Source organism: Camelus dromedarius, chromosome 19 (assembly GCF_036321535.1).
Source record: "Camelus dromedarius isolate mCamDro1 chromosome 19, mCamDro1.pat, whole genome shotgun sequence".
Classification (NCBI taxonomy): Eukaryota; Metazoa; Chordata; class Mammalia; order Artiodactyla; family Camelidae; genus Camelus; species Camelus dromedarius.
The window spans coordinates 18284788-18298633 of record NC_087454.1 but is presented as its reverse complement, the minus strand read 5'-3'; the positions used below and the strand labels follow the sequence as shown (position 1 = coordinate 18298633).

The 13846-nt window shown below is 39.9% G+C and overlaps 1 pseudogene; it reads right to left on the bottom strand.

Annotated features, from left to right (window-relative positions):
- Window positions 1–770: 770 nt before the first annotated feature.
- Window positions 771–7900, bottom strand: LOC116147092 (zinc finger protein 3-like; annotated as a pseudogene).
- Between the last annotated feature and the right edge of the window lie 5946 nt (window positions 7901–13846).

The following is a 13846-nucleotide window of genomic DNA, read 5'->3' as shown; positions in this document are numbered from 1 at the left end:
CACTACCAGCTGTGAACTCCCTGAGTGGCCCAGAATATTCTTCAGGTACCCCCGGCTTCAGTTGCTTGTCAATTTTAAAGAATCAACTTGCCAGCCCCTTGCTGTGGTAACTCAAATGGTTGAACACCAGACATAATGAGGCTTCCAACCACTGTCACAGATCCTGTAAAATCCTGGCTCTGCCCTTAGCTTAGGTATGTCTTTCCTCTACTTGGGTAAGGCCTCTCTGACTTCTTTACTAAGACAAAAGCAGACAGTCTATGTATAATGAGCAGAACCACTCCCCACTACCAGTTATATCTTCCAAACAAAAATAAGGACTCAGAAAAAACACAAGTGGGCAATTTAAAAAAAATAAGTACTTGGTAGATGTATATACTCACTTTTTTTCATTATTAAAAAAGAGAGAAAATAAATGACTAAGAATTCAACCAAAGAAATTAGAAAAGGAATGAGAAAGAAACCCTCAAGGGAAAGGTTAGAAAAGAAATAAAGATAAAAGAAACAGTAAATAATAAGAAAATAGAAAGTTTCTGATGTTAATAAATAAATCCAAGAATGAAATATTTGTAAATGAGCCCATGAAAACAATAAATCTATGGTAAATTCAACTGAGAGAAGAAAATTAAATTATCAATGACAAATAACAGCAGATGAAGAGGTAAGTATGCTACCAAAATTTTAAAAATCTTAATGCAGTTGATGAATTTCTGGGGAAAAACCCATTAGTTCCAAAATTCATTCAATTAAAAAAGTTTAAATAAGCCAATCCTAAAGGAAATAATTGAAAGAAACTATTAAAGAATCATCACCAGAAAGGCTCAGATAATTCTAAAAGTATTTACCACACATGTAGGAATATGAGAGAGGCAGAAAGAAAAGGGGAGGATCACCCATTTTCATCACCTAAATACAGTCACTGTTGATATTTTAATGTCATTTACTTCCAATTTTTAATATTTTTAATCTGTTTGATATAGTTATGGGATTACATTCAAAAAGCACTTTAATAGGCTGTTTAACATTTTAATGTAATTAAAACTTTTCATTTTATTATAAACTTTTCATAAGAGTGAATTCAATGCAGACATTGTTTGAGATGTAATAAAGAATACCTATCTTGTAGAAGAGAAGGGAAGTTTCCATGAGATATATAAGGTACATGGTACATGGTCTGGGACATCCTTTTCTAGCTGTGCTTTTCTGTCTAATGTCTCACAGGAATGAGCATAGATGAAAACTTCTACACCACTCTTGACATCACCTGGGCTCCTCTCCAGTGTGGGTTCGCTGATGTACAATGAGGTGATAGCTCCGCTGGAAAGCTTTTCCACACACATCACATTCACGGGGCTTCTCTCCATTGTAGATTCTTTGGTGTTGCAGAAGATGTGAGTGATAACTGAAAGCTTTCCCACACATATCACCACATCACACTCATAGGGCCTCTCTCCACTGTGGATTTGCTGGTGTCCAACAAGAGCTGAAATGTGACTGAAGAAAGCCTTTCCATACTCATCACATTCATATGGTTTCTCCCCACTGTGGATTCTCTGGTGATGGAAGAGGCCTGAGCTCTGGCTGAAGTGTTTCCCACACTCACGACACTGGTATGGCTTCTCTCCAGTAATGGACTCATTGATGTTGCATCAGATGGGAGCTCAGACAGAAAGCTTTCCTGCAGTTGTTACACTGGTATGGTTTCTCTCCTGTGTGGGTCCTCTGGTGTCGCATAAGGCCTGAGCTGTAATGAAAAGCTTTCCCACACTCATTATACTGGAAAGATTTTTCTCCTGTATGGGTCCTTGGATGCTGAACAAGGTGTGAACTGTAGTAAAAGGCTTTCCCACACTCATCACATTGATATGGTTTTAATTGGCTGTGTATTCACTGATGGTCTATAATTTGTGAACTCTGAAAGTTTTGCCACATACATGACATGAATAGGATGTCTCTCCAGTGTGGATTCTTTTATGACTAATGAGGCTTGAGTTTTGAATGAATTTTCTTCCACATTCATCACACTTATAGCTTCTCTTAGTTGAAGTGTTTCTGTGATATCTTTCTGTCCATCTTTCATATTCTTGGATTTCTCCACATTCAGGAACCTCTTCATTGATTTGGTGAGATAACTTTTCTTGGGATTTCATAGCTACAGCAAGCTCCTGCTTTTGAATCAATTCTTTGTCAATTCTGATCACATACTCTGAAATAAAAAGTACAGTATTCAAGTGTCATTGAAATACACAGGAAATAACACACAGGAAACACGTACTAGAAGTACACAGCTTAAATATACCAACAAAATGGTTTTACAATATTGGAAGAGGAAATTAGGAGACGGCAAAGGAAGAGAGGACTAGTGGTGGCTGGACTGAAAGGGCATGATTCAAGCAAAGAGCGGAGAAAAATCACAGAGAATTAAGAGTGATCCAATGAACAAACATAAAAAATAACAGAAAAAGATCTAAGACAAGGATAGGTTCTCCAGGGGAGGCCAAAAGTTGAGTAAAGGGATAGACTGGGAGTTCAAAATTTGTAGATACTGACAGGCATATGTAGAATAGATAAACAAGATTATACTGTGTAGCACAGGGAAATATATACAAGATCTTGTGGTAGCTCACAGAAAAAAAAATGTGACTATGAATATACGTATGTTCATATATAACTGAAAAATTATGCTCTACACTGGAATTTGACACAACATTGTAAAATGACTATAACTCAATAAGAAATGTTATAAAAAATATACACTGCAGACTAATCAAAATGGAACTATAGAAAATATTCAAGTAACCTACAGATTGGCCAGGAAGCTAAAACAGAGGAACAACAACAACAACAACAACAACAACAACAACAACAACAAAAAGAAAAACAGAAGAAACAAGAAGAAAACAAATGATAAAATAGCAAGCTTAAGCTGTATCAATAATTATGTTATATAAATCAATGCAACAGAATAATCCAGAATAACCCCAGGATATATTCACACAAGTATGATCAATGATTTTTCACAAAGGTGTAAAAGCAATTCAGTATAGAAAGGACAGTCTTTTCCACAAATGGTGCTGAAACAATTGGATAACTGCATATTAAAGATATAAAGCTCTTGTGGAATAAATGTATTACAAAAAAAAAAAAGTTGAGTAGAGAGGGATGAAAGAGTAGGAACTTGGGAGGAGCAAAAGGAGACAGGAAGCCAGCGGTAGCAGGAACCACATTGGAGCCATGAAACAGCTCTGTGCAGGTTCCTCTGAAGGCTTCTGGGAATACTGAAAGATGAGACACCAGCCACAGAGAAGTATCACATTTCCAAATATGCAGGACAAAGAGATTCTAGTCTAGACACATGGGGGAGAAAAGGATTTTATCATATGGAGACAGACAGAAATTGCTTTACCTGCAAAGACATTACTATTCTTGCAAAGGAGAACACTAGGAATCTGACAAACCTGAAGCTACACTCTGTGGGTCATTCGAGACTTACCAGGAAAACAGTACTAACACAGAGAAGGTGCTCACCAGACCCTATACTCCCATCTGTTCTTACTCAAGGAAAGCACGATCCCATAACCCCTCTGCCTCTCTTTGCTACAAAGCTTCCTTTGAGCAGACTCCCAACACCCTGCACTCCTCCAGGGTGGGAGATGTGGCCACTCCTGCAGTGGTCTATAGTTTCTGGAAAAAAGATCTTAAATGGGGGGGGGGGGGGAGGGGAAGGAAAAGACAACTGTGGAGACAGTTGAAGATCTAGGGTGCAGTACGAGTCAGGCCTAACTCTAAGCAGAAGTACGGGGCTGACTGTGCCCAAATGGGTTGCCTAAAGAGACTCTGGGATGAGGGAAGAAACTCACTGGCAACCTCTCTGAGAAAAGTGACAGCCACTTCTGGTCCTGGAGGTCCCATCCTGTGAAGGGCAGAAACCCAGGGAATAAGGCAGAGCCAAGAAAGAATGTTGCCAAGAGTGAGTTAAACCTTTCCTCAGGGTCTCCTTTTAGGATAGGAACCCATGATAATTTCCTCACCAAACCAGCTTGCAATGGTTAAAAAACCCCTATTGTTAGTGGTTTATAGAAGGCTATTGTAAAGTGTTTGGGCACTTCAAAACTTTATGTTATAGCTACCTTAGATATATCTGTGTGGAATTTAAAGGCAAATTAAATAAAGAGACTCATTTAGGTAAGAACATAGTCTTTCAGAGCCATTAGGAAATACAAAATGGCTACTGCACATGGGCTGCAGTACATTTAATAGAACTAAAATTGCACATTTAATAGAACTAAAATCCCTATCAGCCTGAGGAGAAAATTTATGGATTAGTGTAAAAAAGCACAGCATAGAAACTCACTTTCTAACGGACTAGAAAAGGTTGGGGAACACGGGGTACTTCTAGTCAAGATGGCACAGTGAGTTGACACTTCAGCTCCAAATACATTGAGTAATAAACAAAAACAAAAACCTAAAAACATATCTGCTAAAAAATAAGATAAACATCTCTGTGGACCAGAAAGGAAAGAAAAGTGCACAATGGTCACTACAGTTGAAGCTGTGGGCCTGCTGGGCTTCCAGCCATGACTGAAATTTTAGCCCCAGAGGAAAATGGGGGCCTAAAAGTGCTCCATGAAAGGAGGGACTAGCACCAGCTCAGGGCTTGATGCCAGAGGCTGGGTGGGACTCACAGACACACACACACAGACACAGACAGACACAGAGAAAGATACAACTCTGTGACCAAGAACCTTGTCAAGCTACCTGGTAGCCTGTGACTACATTGGTGATAACTGTGCTGCGACATGAAACAGGAGCCCAAAAACTCAGTTCCAGGGGGCCAGGTTAACAGTAACAACTGAATAGCTAAACACGGAAGGAGACAGTAAAACAAATCAGGAAGAACTCAAAACGAGCCTAGTAATGAACATTTCAAAGCACATGAATCGTAGAAAACAAACTTACGGTTACCAGGGGGGAATGGGGGTGAGGAGGGATAAACTGGGAGTTCAAGATTTGCAGATACTAACTATTATATATAAAATAGATAAACAACAAGTTTTTACTGTACAATACAGGGAACTATATTCAACGTCTTGTAGTAACCTATAATCAAAAAGAATATGAAAATGAATATATGTATGCATATGTATGACTGAAACATTATGCTGTACACCAGAAATTGACACAATGTTGTAAACTGACTATATCTCAACTAAAAAAAAGAAAGAAAGAAAAATGAGGCTCATTTAAAAAAAAAAACACATGAATCAGATGCTAGGAAAGATGGTTAACAAAATCGTTTGGAACATGAATTCAATCCAGATGAAATTATTTTCATCAAAAATCCTGAAAAAAATTAGGAGAATAAAGATACCCGAAAGGTAAATGATGACATACCATCCATGGCAAATAAACATGGAATTATGAAATAAAATAAATAAAAATGAAGCAAGGATATCTGATATAAAAGCTGAATAGAAATTTTAGAAACTGATAATTTAGAGATAGAATAAACTAGATGATAATAGAAGAGGAATCCACTAGGACCTCTTACAGAGAGACAAGGACGTACAATATGTGAACAAGCAGCTAAATGAAATGAATAGATTAATAAGCATATTCTACTCAGTGTCTTCTGGTAGGTCCAGAAGAAGGTAATATAAGGAATTTTAAAAAAGCAGCACAACTTAAAGAACTAATAGTTGAGAATTTCCCCAGAATTGAAGAAAAACATGAGTTCTTAGAGCAAAAGTGCACTGATAGATCAAGAAAGATGAACAAAAAATATAACCCTATCAGGACACACTTTTTCATGAAAATTCAGATTATAAAGGTTAAGAGTACATCTAAAAGCCACTAATGAGAAAAGATAGAATCCCTAAAAAAATTTTAAAAGGCAAGAAGATGGTAACCTTTTAACAGCAAACAATAGAAGCTAGAAGATAGTGAAGTAGTATCTTCAAAATGCTGAGGGAAAAAAATTTGTCAATTAGAATTTTACCCTAGCTAAACCATAATTAAAAAGGGAGGGCAAAATAAGGATAAGATATGCAAAGACTAAGCCTACTACCCAGAGAACCTTGCTACAGTAAAATATATAAAGGATGAACTTCAACAAGAGTGACTCCAGAGGTGCTGGTATACAAGAAGAGCGGCTCAGAGAGGGTACAGCTCAGTGATAGAGTGTGTGCTTAGCATGCACAAGGTCCTGCGTTCAATCCCAATGCACCTCCATTAAAGATAAATACATAAGTAGGCCTAATTACCTATCCCCCCAAAAACAAAGAAATTTTAAAAAGTATCAGAAATTGATAAAACGTGTCAAAAAACCTAACAAAAAAAAATCTATTTTACATTTAAAAAGAAACTGTTTACTAAGAGTGACCAACTATAATCAGCGGAAGGAGCTTCAGACAAGTGAAGTGGTTTTACAACACGCTACATGTTATGACAGAGGTATGCACGAGACGCATCGCATAACTCAAATATGTGGGACGTTATCAAGAAAGGCTTCCTGAAGCAGGTGACAGCTGAGTTGAGTCTTGAAGAACAGCTATGAGTTGGTTTGGCATTAGAGTGGAGAAGGGGTGGTTATAGGTGGTGTTTTGAGTTCAACAAGGTGGTGATGTGTGCGCATGTGCGGCAGTGGGGTATAGGGTGGGAGGGGGCTGGGAGAATGTTGAGCATATTAGCAAAAAACAAATATATCGTGGGTCTGATAGCATAAGAAGAAAGAAGCATTGAGAGGGAAAAAAAGGGCTGTAGGACTAGAAATCTCCATGTGACTGAAGAACTGAATAGTGGGACAGAGAGCGCTAGAAGAAGAGCGAGTATGAGGAACACCCTTCCTGATGCTCGCTACCCAGTGAAATGCTACCCATTTTTTTAATGACCCAATTCAAACCCCGGCCACTCTGCAACCAGCAAGGCCTGAAGAGATAGATTTCTCCTTGCCAGAACCATGATCTCTAATTTGGCACATAATCATTCACCATCTCAAATCAATAGCTATCTTTTTATGGAGACTTAATAACCCCTTTAGGGCAGGGGTCCTCCCAGAACCCTGAGCTAGGCTTACAAAGTGAAAGGTAAAGACTTACTGACTTCTTAACAGGACCCACAAAGCCCTCATGTTCTGGCCCCTGACCATCTTCTCTTTGCTACTCTACTCTGTCTCTCCACTTTCCAGTCACACTAGCTGTCATTCAAACCCACCAATTTCTTTCCCATTTAATTTTCCATGTGCTCTTTTGGCCTGGAATGCTTTCCCCCTCTATTGTTCACTTGTTTAATTCCTACTCCGCTTTTGGGATTCAGATACCATGTTACTTCCTCAAAGAGGCCTTCTCTGATCTCTCCCAATCTATCATGGCATATTTCTTTGTGACTTTATTTGTTAATGCCTCTGTCACCAGACTATTATAAGCACCAGCTTACCAAAGATCATGTCCACTTTTCACTATCCCCAGAGCCTTGCACAGTGCCTGGCACATAATAAGTAGTCAATATACGTCTGCTGAATGATGAAAAATTCTAAGGTCTCCAGAGGAGCCACATGACCTAAGTGTCAACACTAACCACAATCCTGTTGGTGTTGAGGGTCCTGAGATTCACCCTTCAGCTGGATCTCCGTGGGCTGAGGCTGGGGATATGTTGCTTCCTTAGGTGGATCCAGAGGTACTGATGTCTCAGAAAGCACTTCCTGTGCACAGGCCTGGGTTGAAACCTGAGGACAAGGAGGCTCACTTAGGCATCTGAAGGGCCTACAGAGTAAATGATCCCCCGAGAACCCACAAAGGACCAGCCTGGGCCCCCTCCCAACTCTCCCCTCACTGAACAGAGGGCCTTTTCCTACCTGCTGGCCTGGTTCATCCAGCTCCCTCTCCAGATCTTCCAGCACGGCCACTGCCTCCTACCTGCTGTCTGGATGATGCTCCTGTACCCAGGCCTGGAGCTCCCTGGGCAGGATGGTCAGGAAGTGCTCCAGCACCAGCAAGTCTAACATCTGCTCCTTGGTGTGTATCTCAGGCTTTAACCATTCACAGCAGAACACCCAGAGCTGGCCCAAGGCCTCACAGGGCCCAGGGATCTCCTTGTAGCAGAACTGTCAGAAACACTGGCGGAATAACTCCTGGTTGTTTCAACTGCTCCCTTTTGGGCCAGATCGCTGACCCCTGGCAGGCCCCTTTTTATTACTTACTATGAAGAGCTCCTTTGGCTCTTCAGGAACTTTTGGAAGGAAAACAGCAGCCATTCCCACTCCAGTGGGCCAAGAAGAGGACTGCTGCTATGAGCGTTACCTTTTAGGGTGTACTCCTAAGGTTACAGAAACCACAGTTTAAAAAAATATATATATGTATACATACATATCAAGCGAATTCAATATTTGAGCTCATACACTAAGTCTAATCTTTCTGTTTTAGAAGAAAAAGGAGGCTCAACCCAAATTAAAGAGAATTCAATGAAGAATTTTTTTTTTTTAATGTAAGGCAATTGAAACGTTTTTCCAAGTAGGAGAAGGGATGTTTGACCAGAGACAGCATTTTGGACAATAACGGGAATATTGTTGGATGCTTGCTTCCTCCAAATAACACCAAAGTATCAGTTGATAAGGCCAAGCCAAGTTTATTCTTATGAGCACTAGAGAGCACTACTTGGACAGAGTCTTACTAGGATCTCCTAGGGAAGAAGGCAAAGTCAGGATATTTATGAGGTTTTGGGGGTTTAAAGCAGATCTTTCAAAGCAGGATAAGGATTGGGCAAGGATCATGCTGCAGTAGTTTAGGACTGAGGGACACAGCAAGGTGAAGGTTTTGAGTTGAAAATTTCAAAAACTCTGGTCCTATCCATTGAAAGCTGAAGAGCTTGATGTTCCCATTAATGGACTGAGGGGCAAGTTCTTGAAAGAAATATAATTATTTGCAACTTTTGTCTTCCAGGGCAAGAATTTCCTAGAATAGTAAAGTTATGTTACTAAAGAAGTTGACTAGTGGGGTCATATTTAGGGAAGACTATCGAATAGTAAAATCATGTTAGTGTGGGTACGAGGCTGTGTGAGTGTAGATGATTCCAGTTTTCCATGTAATTGCAGACTTAAGCAGGGCCGATGGGTTTAAGGAGACGTGGACTACCATCTGACTAGCATGTGGGCAGTGGTTAAGGGCCTAGGCTGTGGATTCCAAAAGACCTGGGCTTGACTCCTGTCATATTTTCTTATGTGTGGTGGCTTAACATCTGTAAACTTCTATTCTTCCCCTTTGTAAAAATATCTTAGAGCTTTTAAAACCTTTTTATTTTGAAATAATTTTAAACCCGCAGAAAATTTCCAAAACAGGTACAGAACAATCCCTATAACCTCACCCTAATGGTAACATTTTACATAATCACAGCCATTACAAAACCAGGAAAATAATACTGTTACAATGTGATGAACTAAACAGCTGCCCTTATTACATAGGTTTGTTTTGAAAATAACCATGGAAAGCATTAAATTCAGTGCCTGGCACTTAGTAATACCTCGGTTAAACGGCTGCAGTTACGATTGTGACCTGGTCATTCAGGAGTTGACTCCAGGGACCACTCAGGTACACTTCCTAGGTTTCCAGGCACAGAATGTAGGACCAGGCAAGGAAGCCCTCTAGTGCCTTCTCTGCGCCTAGCATCTGTTACTCACCGGGCATCTTTCAGAAACACCTTCACTTTCCCAGTAAAGATTAATTCAGGGTATTTTAGAGGGGGCTTGGACAAAGAGTATTTCAGGAGTCATTCAGAATAAAGGAAATGGGGCCACTTCTACATGTTTTCCACTAGTTTAGATCTTCGAAAGAGTAAGACAATATAGTGAGTTAACCAGCCAGACTAGAAACCCCTTTCCAATTTATCCTGTAACATAAACCACACTGGCACATCACCGTGACCAACCACAAGTCCCAGGCTCCAGAAGTGTTGGCTGTCTGTGTCCTCTAAGCACAAGCACCCGGCAGACCACAAAAGGCTTCCAGGAGTAGGTGACCGTGTTGGACAAACAGATGGTCTGCACAGAACTACTTGATCAGCACCAGTGACCCAGGAGTCTCAGTCTCAGAAAAGTTCTGGGGTGCCAGCCAGGAGCTGGGCGGGCTCATGTGGTCTGTACTGGCTCTTCCAGCGCTGGCTGAGCAAGGGTGGCTCCCCTTACCTGCACCCGGGAGATCTGGGGTCTAGAGCATCACTTCTTCATTCCCATTAACCTACCTGAGTCCTCTCGCCCTCCTGCCAACCTGCCTCCCTGGCCAGCATCCCCCATCCGTCCTGACCTCTGTCAACCTGAATATATTTACCAGGCAGACACATCGCTCAATTAGAATATGTCCGCAGTATTCCCATCAGTACAGTCTTGCATAAATGACCCACAAGGAGAGGAAGGGAAAGGAGGAGGATTAAGGCACACAACGATGAGCACTGTGCCGTGCATTCTACTTACAACCCGGAAACATGCAAAAAGTTATGTGACCTGCCCAAGTCTGCACAACCCAGGGACAGGATGCATCCCACGCACGTGTGACCCAGATCTGCCCTGGGATCCCTACAGCTTGGCCACAGGGAGTGCCACACTGCCAGAGGCCACCAGTTAAAATGACATGTATAGGAGTCTTATACAGAGTGGCCATTCGTTTGTTCCACGATAAAGTTTAGCTGCTGAGTGAGTGGTACAGAATGAGTGCTTCAAAACTTCTTTGGCAGACACCACAAAAGGTTCCTTAAAGAAAATTAGAACCCCAGGCAGAGAATAGAGTCTTCTGGAAAAATTTAACTGTTGAGGGGCTGTAGTATATAAAGGATGCTTCCACTTGGCAGGCTTTTATAGTTGGTGAATGGAGTGGGAAATGGATGTTGGGGAAAATTTTTTCCCTTCTAGGTTCTTTGGTTGGTCTAATAATTAAAATGGACGTAAAACAGATTATCAGGAGAAAAACAAACTTAATTTTGTATGTATAGGAGCCACGTTGTTGCAAATGGCAGAATTTTCTTCTTTTTTATTTAAGACTTTTTACATTTCAGAAAACAAACAAAACTTGGGTTTATAATAAAGTATGTTTGAAGCTGAGAAATTCATGAAAAGGATAAGGAAGGGTCATTTAAAATGCATTTTTTTGTATAACATGAATTTAAAATTGTATTTATTATTAATCTAAAAGTTAATAATCATGATATATGCATAGTGAGTCTTGGAAAAATATGTTTCATGTCAGGGTGAATCCATTTCAAGATACTGACATTTAAAATACAGTTCTGTTTGTATTTTTAAAAATTCAGATATAATTGACAGCATTGTGTAAGTTTTTTTGATAATAGCCATTCTAACAGGTATGAGGTGATAGTTCACTGGGGTTTTGATTTGCATTTTCCTTATGATTAGTGAGGCTGAGCATCTTTATATGTATCTCTTGGTCATTTTTGTGTCTTCTTTGGAAAAAATACCCAGTCGGTTTTTCTGCCCATTTTTAACTGGTTCTTCAGTCAAAAATCTAATAATTTTTCCAGATAAAACTGTAATTCAAAAAGACACATGCAACCCAATGTTCTCAGAAACATTATTTACAATAGCAAAGACATAGAAACAACCTTAAATGTCCATCAACAGATGAATGGATAAAGAATATGTGATATATACATATATATATATATATACATATATATATATATATATATATATATATAGAATGGAACATTACTCAGCCATAAAAAGAATGAAATAATGCCATTTGCAGTAACATGGATGGACCTAGAGATTATCATATTAAGTGAAGAAAGTCAGACAGAGAAAGACAAATATCATATGATGTCCCTTATATGTGAAATTTGAAAAAAAGATAAAAATTTTATTTATAAACCAGAAATAGACTCATGGACACACAAAACAAACTGTGGTAACCAGGGTGGAAAGTGAGGGAGGGATAGATTAGGAGTTTGGGATTAACAGATACACATTACTTTATATAAAATAGATAAACAACAAGGGCCTACTTATATAGCACAGGGAACTATATTCAATTTCTTGTAATGAGCTGTAATGGGAAAGAATCTGAAAAATATATATATGTATAACTGAATCATTTTGCTGTATACCAGAAACTAACACTGTAAATCGACTACACTTCAATAAAAAATAAGAATTAAAACAATCTAATTCTTTTGTCTATCCAAGCAGACAACTATGAAGGACCTACTTACCTTCCCTGTTCATAATCTCTGTGAGAAAGGTTTGTAATCAAATAAAGAGAACTGAAGAAGGGCCCTTTTTCAATTGGAGGCAGTACTGAAGAGGCAGATCTAAGAGATATTTTAGAATCATTTGTGACCCTTTAAGACAACAGGGACTAAAGGAAAAATAAAAAACTCAAACAAGATTTAGATGAATCTGGAAGATCAGGTAGATGATATGGCTTCTATTACAAGGGAACAGGAAAGAGGGTACAAAATGGCTTTAGGTGATCCAGGGGATTCTGAAAAGATAATTTTAAAACAAATGAGTAAGTTTACTTTATAGAACGAGCACTAAATGTACAGCAGTGGTTAGGCTATGAAATTATACATGATGAAAATACAAGATTTAAATAAAGGTAAATTTTATTTTATGAGAGCATTCTGGAATAGGTTTCTAAATGAAGTTAGGAAAGCTGCTGCACAGCTTCTCACTGGCACTGATAACAGGGAGGACAGCACTGCAATATTCAGCATCATGTCCTTTGCTGGTGCGACCCAAGCTAAAATGCAATATTTGAGAGGATGTATATTCAGTCTGATTCAGCATGGCGCTGCTGATGTCTGAGGTGTTCCTAATGCTGTTCCACCTGGATAGCTGGCAGAGCTTTCCACCACTCCCTTTCCCTCAAGATGGATTCAGATGCTCACCTTGCTCAGGAATGACCTGGAATTCTGCATATTCCCATTGAACTGTCTTTTCACGGTCTGGAAAGGAAGAGCTGGTGGCTCCTGTGCTGCTTGATGAGGAAACCTGGAATGCACTCCTATTACACAGGTATGGGCTACAACCTAGAAACAAGATATGGTCGGGATTATGAAAGACTCAATGAATACCTTAGAAAGACACCTTAGGGAACAGTTCTCAGGGCACAGAATAGAGAAGGAATGTGAACAGTCTTGTCCCACCCTCAAGAGAAAGTAGAAACAGACTAATATACCTGGTCAGGTTGAGTAGAGACTGAAGCTCTGTAACCTTGTTCCCATGGTTGTATCAATGCTTCTCTCTCTGGCTAGGACCTTCATTCCCGAACATTCCCCCATTTGATCACACCTGCTGTCCTGTTACATCAAGTTGGCTCTCCAAATTCTCCAACATGATCACTGCTTCCTCTCCATTCTTTGGCTGATGTGCTAACACCAGGCCTGGAGTTCCTCAGGCAGGATGGTCAGGAACTGCTCTAGCACCAGCAGCTCCAGGATTTGCTCCTTGGCGTGGCAAAGTTCCCAGAGTTGGTGCAGAGCCTCACAGGGTCCAGGTGTCTCCAGGTAACCGAAATTCCTAAAGTTCTGACTAGCAGCTACCTCCTGGTTGTTGGAGGTCTTCCCAAGTACCCCATATTTGTGGCCCCAAGTGTTGTCCTTCTCTTTTACTGTCAGGAGACTTTTTGGTTCCCTTTGAGATTTACTAGCCAAAGTTGTGGCCAATATGGGCTATAACGGTTTCAGTAAGCTCTCACTTCATGGGTTGGGGTGACAAAATTCACCAGAATTGTCAGTTTTTCCTTTTGAATTAATATTTCAGTGGTTCATTCAGTGAGTTTCAAGATGACTAGTCTTTAATTTCAGTTAAGGTTTCCAGTAACATTTGGCATTTCTCTAGGTT